Source organism: Meleagris gallopavo, chromosome 2 (assembly GCF_000146605.3).
Source record: "Meleagris gallopavo isolate NT-WF06-2002-E0010 breed Aviagen turkey brand Nicholas breeding stock chromosome 2, Turkey_5.1, whole genome shotgun sequence".
NCBI classification, from domain to species: domain Eukaryota; kingdom Metazoa; phylum Chordata; class Aves; order Galliformes; family Phasianidae; genus Meleagris; species Meleagris gallopavo.
In genome coordinates, this window is record NC_015012.2 from 42,294,851 (window position 1) to 42,306,208 (window position 11,358).

The following is an 11,358-nucleotide window of genomic DNA, read 5'->3' on the forward strand; positions in this document are numbered from 1 at the left end:
TCATTTAAGTTAGAAATTAGTGTATTACCACAGACCATCCATTCCACTGGACTATGTCAGTTATTGCAAATAGATCACGATAATAACCAAATATTATTTCCCTCTCATAGAGAAATTAGTCAAGATAAAGTCGACTCAGAAAAGCTGGAAATGTTTCTGAAGACGTATTTTTTTTCCAGTTCCACTCTTGACTTATACCAGGCAATGTGTTGCAGTTTCTTAAGAGGTTCTCTTGAACCACAAGCAGCAAAGCGCCACCTAAGCCTGCATTTCTTATAGTAATTCTTTTATTGAGATGAAAGTGAATACCTGTTTAAAACCCACACAAAGCTTTGGGTAGCATTAGCTCACTCTACATGCTAATTCCTTTCTCTACCTAAGCCTCAAATGACCAAGCTAATTAAATTGAGCTTTCTTTTTTCATAGTGTGTTCACTGACTGACATTTTAAAATATTATTCATTTAAAGAGTTTTATTCTAAAACCTTATTTAACTGTCATGCCTGTTAGCGTAGCATTATTTTAATATATGATGTTCAGAGTAAATTTATGATACTATTTTTCTATGAAATTAAAGAGCCCACTATTTTTATTTTTACTGAAGACATCTATCTAAATATTAAATTTGTAATTTTCCAGATGACACTTGGGTTGGCGTTTTATGAACGTTTCATGACCTAATGCTTTATGGAAGATATATACCAGACTGATTTAATTATAAGAAAACATCAGTCACTGAAAAACTATCACTTCTCTCTAGTTTCACTAATTAGTCAAACACAAAAGCATGTCTAGATACACTGGAGTGTGGGAGTCTGATGTAGACCACCTACTATCCAGCCATCAGCTTTTTCCAAATGTCTTGAATTTTTTTTTCATTAGTTTCACATCAGTTTATATCTTTTGACACTTTCAAGCTTTAAATTTATTTATTTATTTATTTTCCATAGAGTGCTGCAGTTTGTATCGGTAGCCATCATTCAGCTACGTAGGGTTTCCCTCTTTTAGGGGAAAAAAAGAAACCAAAAATAACCCGCTCAGGTTTATACTAGTCACAATTAGACTTATTTTTTTGGAGCAACAGTAATGTCAACATTCATTTTGTTAACTCTATAATGGAAAGGAAAATGCATCTCTGCAAATAGGAGGCTCAGTTCAGCAAAGTGCTGTACACCAAGCTATCCTTAAAACATACTTTTAAAATGTAACTGGCTGTGTCACACTCCTGGTATACAGGACATTTGACTGTCTTTGTCACAATTCAGAACTTATCCAGAGTAAGAACTGAGGCTGACATGGGTAATGGGCTTTGGGTCTTCATACTTAGCTGCTGGCTCCATGGTGAAGATATTTTCATTACAGAGACGTGTAACTCATCACTATTTGGTAATTTTTCACTCTTTTTGTTTACTACTGTTTGAGTTTTCAGTTTATCTTCTAGTATAGACACTAAAGGACTTTTGTGTAACTTCTGTAACTTTCCTTGTAGCTCACAGTATTTCAGAATTTTTTTGACATAGCAAGTTACATTTGGATCTGATTTAACTGGCTGTAGCTGAGATGAAACTCAGTGTCTGACATTGAAGCATATCCGGGTTTTATCCAGTGGCTGATACCCATAGTTCTTCTGCTGGGCCTTTCCTTAGTGCTCCACAGGAGCCTCCGTAGTTCATGGGTTTTGTTAAACTCTCTCTGCCAGAGAACTACTCTGTCGTCTCTTTCATCATTTGTATTGTTATGGAGATTATTTTAATCTATTTTTTTTTATATCTACTACTAAAGACATTAAAAGCTTTTTTTTTTTTCCCTCTGGCATCATAATTATCATTGAGATAGTTTGTCATTCAGTGTAGGCTGTGTAGTGAATCACAGTTTTGGCAAATGAGAAGCTCTAAAGCCTTTGAAGTGCCTTTTAGTGACTGACGAGTAGCAAGTCACTGACAGCTTTAGATGTTGTCCCAATAGTTGAAAATGTAGTATATTGAATTTGATACTTCCATATTTTCTAGGAAGATAATTTCCTTCAAGCTCTTACCTCCATCTGCTAATTCATTTCTACTATTTATGTAAGTAGTTTGTTTTCTTTTTAATGAATAGAAACTTAGGAGATATTTTCAGTAACTTAAAGTAAAAAGGCAGTGACTTCATGTTCTTTTACATATTTCCATATTTGCCTTTCCAGAGCTACTTATAGGACAGTTCTGGCAGGAGTTTATTGTTTCTGCATATTATTTACTTTAAATCTCTTGCTCTCTTTTTTTATTTTTATTTTTAATTTTTAATATATCATTGTAAAAATCCATTCCACAGTCAACTGCCTCTCATCACTGCTTATTACAGATCACATATTTTTCCCAGAATTGGATGTGTGTCTTGCTGCATTGGACTGAGGCTGGCTGAAAAGCAAATAGGCATAGCAGTTCTTTATCTAACCAGGGCCTCTACCTACTCATCATGGCTGGGGTAGCTCCGCAAATAGCCTGCAGAGGAACTAACACTGCTTTCTTTATTAGTTATTCTCTTTGCAGCCTGGTGCACATAGAACTAGAGATGTCTATTTTGCAAGTTTTTGTTTGAGAACTGCCAGTCATGGAGGGTCTTTAGCATCAATAGTCCATTTTCACTCATTTTCTTTTTGTTGTGGAGGGGCAGACAATGAGCAAGCTCAGATATAATTTAAAAAAAAAAAAAAAGTTCAGCCTTTGAAGCTGAACTGCAAAATAAGCTCCACCCTGTGGAATGCAATATGACAAAATATGATCTCATTCACAGATACTAAAATTGTGATTAAATTCCTAAGACTGAAAGAAGTATGTATTTGTCTCTTTAAAAAAGCATGCTTGAGGATAACGATGTTTTTGATATTTCTTAGCGGTGTGGTAAATACAGTGCATTAATATACTTCTATTGAAATTCTGTGCATAGGAAAAGTTATCATTGTGGTGTGCACTCCTTTGTCAAACTAATAAACATGAAGCAACTGTTTATTATTGAGTTCCTGCTAATAAACTTGTGATTACAAAAAAGCTTCATTTCCCCTGCATTTGGCCAAAAAAATGTCACTCACAGGAAATTATATGTAATCCATATATGTATTTCTTTCTACATAATATAAATAGTGAACATAATAAGAATAATTACAAAGAAATAGTGCCTTTATGAATAAGTAATAAAAAAATAATGAAAAGGGGTATTTTTTTCATTATAGCAAAATAGAATCTAGAGCAAGTTGACCTGGCCTACGATACCAATATTTTTAGTATTTTTGACTTGAAAGGACGCAAATGGATTCTGTGTCATCCATCATCCACTCCTCCTTATTGCTGACCTATTACTTTCGCTGACTTGGAGCTGGACATCTGCATTAAATAAATTTAAGTGCTGAGCTGAGGCAGTATGCAGGATTTCTGGTGGAAGCTTCCCAAGAATGAACACATGAGATCTGCAAGCCTGATTCAGTCATTAATTAACTTCATTGCCTTTAGTAATATAAATATCAGAAAGAAAAAAAAAGTAATTCTACCTGAAAAAAAATGTGTTTTCTTTATAATATCTTCAAAGAAAGACGTTATGATAGAGCTAGTGATACTGTATCATACTGGTCATATTAATCTGCATAAGAGATAGTGGAGGAAGCAGTTGTATTATACCAATATTCAATATTCAGGGGTTCTGCTTATGGTCCTGTTTTGGAATTGCTTTAATAAAGAGTGTGCTCAAGGCCTTAACCTATTCAGTAAGATTTTTCTTCTGGTTTAGCAAAACCATTTGGTCCTTCAAAATTTTCACATTCTCCTTTGAAGTATTGTTGCAAATTTTGTCCTTGTGGTTGACTGGCTCTATTTTCTTAAAGAAAATCATAAATAATACTATTACTATGTCCTGATTTCAGATCGAATACAGTTACTTTACTTCCTAGTAGTTGGTATTGTGGTATAGTTGTGCTGTAGATTTATGATGAGAACTGTGTTGATAGCACAATGATGTTTTAATTGCTGTAGAGCAGTTCTTACAGTAAGTCAAGGGCATTCCAGCTTCTCATAATGCATTGGCAGTAAGGGGTGCCCACAAAACTGGAAGGGGACTGAACCAGCACAGCTGACCTAAACTGGCCAAAAGGATGTCTCATAATACATGGCATCATGCTGAGCAGTAGAACTGGGGGTGTTGGTTAGTGGGCAGATGCTGCTTGGGGATTGACAGGGCATTGGTCAGTGTGTGGTGAGCAATTTCACTGTGCATCACTTCTTTCGATTATTATTATTATTATTATTCCTTCCTTTTCTGTTCTCTTATACCTCAGCCCATGAGGAAATAACCGCACTGATTATAGAAATAGGAAAGTTCAACATTGGGTGATTAAAAAAGAACTTTAAAACATTTTTATTTATTTATTCTCTATTTCTTCCTTTGGCTTCGAGTCTCACTGCGCATAGAACACCTGGGAGGACAGCCTTGGACTTACACTTGCCTTAGCCAGTGACACTTCCATTAAGTCGGGCCTCCAAAGTGCTGAGCTCTGTGTGAAGAGAATAGTTGGTCTAGTCAGCAAGCTTGATATAGTTTTATTTAGGCTTTTGGCTACATCTTTCATTTATTTTCCCAATATCCTCCAAAAACTGATTTCGCTAGATTAGACATAAATTGTTTGATTTATATATAGAGAGTAAAAAAAATAAGCAAAAGCGTACTTAATTTATGAAGGAAATTGTTCAATTCATTCCAAAAGACAAGAACAACAATTCTTTGATGCAAAACAAATTTTGCAAAGGAAACAGTATTGCCTCTATTTATGAAAAATAGCATATAGATCTTTCTTTCATTTTAATGGGATAAGAAAGTATGTTTTAACTTCTAATTCTGTTAAAGCGCTGAGATATCTATGCATGATTTATAGTATGTTCCAACTTACTGTAGTATATCTTTTGGTGAGGTTGCACATTATAAAATGTCTTAAAAGATGGAAAAAAATATACCAATTATAGGAAAGAGGGAAAATGACTTCAGTATTACGTACTGCCACTTTAAGCCATTCTGTGAAATATAAAAACTGTCCTTTAATGTGAAGTCAAAAGTGGGTCTCTCTGGCTCGGGTGATGACAGTCATAAAAGAAAAACAAACAAACAAACAAAAAAACAGTTATAAATTTACTTTCAAATTACTTGAATGGAAAAATTACATTTTTCCATGAGTCTGAGTCAGATATCTGTCTAATGTAGGCTGTGGAAGATACATGTGTGCCTAGAAATAGGTGGTGATCAATTCACTCTATCTATCGCACACTGGCAGTTGGTAATGTCACAGAGCCACAGACTGGCTGAGGCCGGCAGCGTCCTCTTGGTCCACCTGCTCCAGCCCCTACTCAAGCAGGTACACCCAGAGCAGGGTAACCCCAGCCCATGTCCAGGCTGCTTTTGAAGATCTTCAAGGAGGAGACTCCCTAGCCTCCTTGGACGACTTGTGCTCTGTCTTCTCCAAGGTTTTGCCTAGGCAGCATTTCCTGTCTTTCAGTTTGTACCTATTGTCTCTTGTTCTATCACTGGATTCGTCTGAATAGAGCCTCTCTGTGCCCTCTTCATACCCTGTCTTCAGATATGCATTTCATTATGTCTCAAAAAACCTGTGATTAGAGAAAAACACCAGCCTTGGAGTAACATTTCTTCTGTCCAAAGTAATCGTTGTGTTTGAATTTCTTGTCTGTAAAATTGTCCATTCTTATATTTGTAATCAGGAATCTTTTGATAATTAGATCATAAATCCCAATATATAATATATCCCAATACAAATTTCATAATCCCTACTGAAATCCCTAGAAAATGATCATACTTGCCAGGTGGCACACAATCACATGTACATGCACATCTCTTTCATTCTTGTATACACTTTGTGTTATTTCTACTTTTTCTTTATTTGTATGTTTTTGCTTAGATATATAGCTTTGGGGGGGAAAAAAGAAAAGAAAAACGTATGCGGGCACTGTCCAGAAACATAAGTAAGCCTTATTTGGCTTTAGTTTGGCCTGTTCTTGGGGGCAGAAATGTAACAGGGAGAGGGACTGGTCTTTCCCTCTCCAGGCCTTTGTGCAGCCAATATGATCCCCAAAGGCTCAGCAGAAGAGCTGGCCAGGAATTTGAAAAGTCTGCATATCTTTAGGTTCTATCTTGGCATATTGATTGGTAGCAGCTCTGCCATCATTCTCTTAGCAACTTGTAAAGACTACCTTCTTTCCATGCTGTAGTTCCTCCCTAACAAAGAGTTTCTCTCAAGTTTCTTGCTCTTTTATGTTGAATGGAGATATATTGATTATTTTTCAATATCAGCTGGAGGGTATACCTCAGATTTTCAAAATTTAGATCGGTATCTATCTGCTGACAACTTAAGCTATGAGTGTAGGTGAATCCTTCTTGGCTTTCCCCTAATTCCCTTCTACTCAGTAAGATCATAAGGCACTCTGGATGGTTTGCTGGAATTCATTATAGTAGAAAAGCATAGAACTTGGACAGTGATGGTTGCGTTTTGTGGTTGTTGGTATTTGTTTGATTTATTTTTTTAATATGGCAGCTGCCATTGAGATTTAGATGTCCTGGAGCATAACTTGTAATTTGCTTTCTTTATTAAAGTGTAGCCAAACTTCTTTCTTCACAGTATTATTCCTTAGTAGATACGTGTACATAGAGATTGTGCTTACACTATAGATTATTTCACATTTTTCTTAATTACAAATGTTAAACAAGTCTAAGGGGTCAGTGATTCTATGATTCTGTGATTTTAATTTATCCTAATTTTTAAGATATTTTCCTAAAGAAACTATATTTTCCTAAGAAACTGGAGTAACTGAAGTTGCAAATGTCAAAATGTTTTCTTAAATGTGTGCCTTCATCTCCTTTAAAAGCTGCTGTAATTTCTAAATCATGATGATTAATTATATTTTGATATTAATTATTAATAATTAGGATGATTAATTAAAAACACATTAAAGTAATGGTTTACCTCTAAATTAACTATAAACAAATCTCTATTCAACCTCAGTATGGAAAGAAAACTTCAAAATGTTTATGTTTCTGCCTTATGTCAGAAGGTTTTTGTTTGTTTAGCTGTGTTTTGAACTGAATTAGTTAATAAAAAAGTTTTAGGTTACTTGAACATATTAAGTAAAAACTTAGACTTGTGTAACTAATAAATAGCTAATTTGAAGTTGCAGTAATTATACTTGCTTGGATAGGGTCATGATCTAAAGTTATTTAAGTTACTCAACTTGTTAAGCCTTTCCTCAGAGCATTATTATTGTAAAACATCTTTAACAACTTTCAACCACAACCATTAAACTTGTTTTGATTAAACTGTACTGACACATAGTATAAGGATAATTTTTCCCTTCTTTTCATGGAGATTTTCCTAACGTGTAAATGAGTTCATAGGTATGTATGGTGTTGACCAGCTAGTAATCCACAGTCAAATTGTTAGAATTCATTTACATTTTTCCTCTGTAACCATCTGGACAAAACAGGACATGTCATGTGCTTAAAGCTTGCTTCGTCACTAGGGGGGAGGGGGGGGGAAACAGGCCTTTTGAGTTTTCTTTCTGTTTTTAACAACACAGTGATAATCTGTAACTTCTGGATTTTATTTAGAGAACCTGATCTCTCTCTCTGAGCATAGGTTTATTGTTCCCTACGTTTTAATGGCTTGATTGCTTTTGTTGAAAGTAGGAATAAAATTTTGCGGGCCAAAACATGTATTATGGAAATGACTTGCAAAGAAATATTCTAGCACTCTAATGATACAATAATGTCGATTTAAATGAAATAGCATGCTTTTGTTATGGTACATCTAGGCGTTTCAGACAAGTCAAAGTATCTAAGATGAGAAGAAAGATTATTGCATTTTCACAGGCAAAGTGACATACTATCCAGAGTGGATGCAGCTACCTCCTAACTGTTCAAAATTTATCAGTTAAGCATGAGAATTATCTGCCCTGGAATAAGCAATCTTTTTTCTTATGTAATAGGACTGCTGTTCTCTACGTAGAGCAAATTTTGGATGTGGATACAAAGAGTGAATTCATGAAAATGTTTCAGACAAAAAGTAGTGGACAGTATTGAATTTGATAACATATCTGATAGCATTGTTTTGGGAAAAATAAGAAGTGTGTCCATGGAAACACTTTCATTTAACTAAAATTTCAGGTTACATATTGTAAGATAATCAGAAAACTACTTTTTTCTTTTTTTTACACTGAAAACTATTTAGCCAAGAGTCTAAATAGCTGAATCTTAGCCTGATGTTTGTATTCACTGACATTTAAACTTACTGCTTTGGGATGAAGATAAAGATGCTGACTGTAACTGCAGTTGGTGTGTTCTGCGTGTCCATGTATCCATGGACCTTGTGTTGTAAAAAAAAAGTCAGCTCAGCTTAACAGAACTTACTTGCTTCAGAATAAGGCACTACATTTTCACTGACGCCTCACTTTCCTGTGAAGAGCATAAAGAGAGCTTTCTTCCATCTAACTCTGCATGCAGCCTGCCAGCTGAAAACACAACTCTGTGCAGGAGTGTTTCTGAGAGTTAGGTCCACAGTTTTGAAATTGAAAAATATACTAAGAAAAGGCAGTGTTATTTGTCTGTTACCAATATAGATGCCACAGATGGTAAGGTATCTTCTTGGAATTTCAAAAAAATGCTTCCCTGAAGAATGTCATATTTCTCACAGTGAAGTATGTTGGTTTCTCTCTAGGACTGCAGTTTGGCTATCTGCTGCCATACTACCACATGCGCAGCTATGAGGATGTACAGTTTTGCTGTGACTTCATCTGAAGAACACATTCATTCTAGGTGTTAATATTCTGTCTATATATTTTTACTTGCATAGTTATAAAAGTTTCGTTTCAGTTGGAAGAAATTAATTCCCCTGAAGTTAGACTTTTAATTTCAGTCATGCCTAATTGCTTGCTTTCTTTTCAACTAACAAATAGGAAAGAATTTTTTTAACCCAAGCTTTGCCTGGTGCTTTTTAAATATAAAGTGCTAAGCAGTGGAAGAATAATTATATTTGAACATTCAGTCTTTTCTGTATTTATACAAATATTTACTATAGATCAGATCAAAAACTTCCAGGCTCTTTCTAAATGCGATCTGAAAACCTTTCATACAATCAATGAGAAAATAAGTATCAGTTCTTGATGGTGATTGCAGAGGATCATACAGTGAAGATGGCTTCAAAAATTAAGCAAAGGTTGCCTTGCTCTCAGGCTGTTGCAATAGGGCCAAAAGCACATTTTTCTATTTTTCTCTCAATTTCCCTGCAGATCTTGATCTCGTGATAACGATTCCCTAACATGAATTTGTAAATATTCAGCTGATGCTATAGAAAGTTAGATCTGTTCTCACCCTGTCCTCGTGGGTGGCTAACCTCGTTATGAGGGAGGCAGGACCAAGCTTTCCTGTGATCAGAAAGAGGCCAACAGGTTGCATGCTTAGTTCTGCTGTCAGAATTTTTACTAATGAAAAACTGTGTCCTAAAATTCAGGCCTAGTGATGAAAGCTGAGATTGCTGACATTGACATTTTGGGAAAATAGTCTATAAAAAAGGAAATAAGAAATTTTAGCTTTTTTTTGTTTGTTTGTTTGTTTGTTTTTTACTTAGAGGAGAATTAAACAGCTGGACTAAGGTTTCCTTTTCACTTTTTTTTTTTTTTTAAGTCTGCAAATTGTGAAGTTTTATTTAAAGTATTTTTAACCTGCTGAAACACTTTTCCTTCAGTTTAACACTCAGGTTTCTATTCTGCTTTTATTTCCTTCTAACATATTTCAATTTCTAAATTACACTAGAAAGAATTGATATTTTTAACATTCTTCTTTGAAATGCATCTGTTATTTTTGTATCCCATAGTTTGTATGGTGTGCAAAATCTTTCTGCAAACTTCAGAGATGTCATGTCGTTAGTTATCTACCCCCTGTTTTTTGCTGTATACTCTGGAAAAATGAAGTAAGGAGCCTGGGAGCGTTTGTCTGTCTTACATTAGAAGGGGAGGGAGAATAGGAAAGAGTAAAAAAGAAATTATTTAGTTTTTGCTAGTAGAAATACTCATTTTGTGCTGGCTGCCTATGTTTCTGCATGAGCAGTAATACATCATAAGAAAATGAAGGTAAAATATTGGGTATGGGTCCTGTTATGTTCTGATAAAATCATGACTGTTCTTTGCTAATGCTGAATTTGTTGAATGCCAGCTCATCTATCACTATAATAAAACCAGCTAATGCTTAAATGAATTCTGGCAATTTTAAATAAAATTTTAGAACTTGATATGGCGGGGAAGAATGCTAAGAGGTAACCAAGTGTGTAAACAGTAAATGAAGGATTATCCTTTTTTGTGAAAAACCCATTCCAGCGAGAAATTGAATTGGGGGCTTCTCTCTCTCTCTCTCTCTCTCTCTCTCTCACTCACTCACTCAAAAATAAAAAAAAAATAAAAAAAAAAAAAAAAGAGGGTTAACTGTAACTAGTGAGCTAAATCAGTGCCTGTTTTTATTTCCTTTATAGTAATAAGCTTATTTGAAACCTATAAACAATAAACAAGTGAGTATAAATGTAAATGAGAACTGTATGCATCCTCCTTTTTAAGCTCTTTCAAATAATAAATAACTGATTGCACCAAAATTTTAAAACCAGCTGTGATTAGGCATATTAGGAGTGACCCTTGATTTGTTAGAGTATACTGTGTGAACAGTCTCCTCTTGTTTGATATTTTTACTTTGAAGGATTTTCTGAACAAAACCCGTAGTTTTATAAACCATAAAGCAACTAACACCTAGGAAGAAAAAGGTAGAGCCTGTGCTTATTAGTATATCAACTACAGGAGATTTTATCAATTAGTGAAAACAGCAGATCCTGGACCTGGTCTTCTTTAGGATTTTAAGTGATATGAGGGTAGAAATAAAGAGGAAAAGACCCACAAATCTCCATGCTGAATCGTCATGGAGTTCGGCAATGTGTAGCAAGAAATTTCAGAAGCTAGTCCTTTGAAGAACTAGACTGGAATGATCTTGGCACTTGTTTACTGTAAATTCATGCATCTGACTTACAAAGAACAATTTGTATTAGACCAACCCATCTTCATGTAGTTTGATCATACATAAATGTTCTCTAGTTATACTGTGTTCAGGAAGTCAAACGCTGCTGGCAAAGGTTAAAGCAGTAGGTTAACTTCTGGGACAGGATCTTTTTAACAAGTAGAGTCTGAGCTTTTTGCCAGGAATTTCAACTGTCTCTGTATACAAAGTGCTCTTCCAAATGCAAATGCTGTCACTTACACAAAAAAAAGGCAAGTGTTATAGCAACTGGTATAAGACCAAAAAA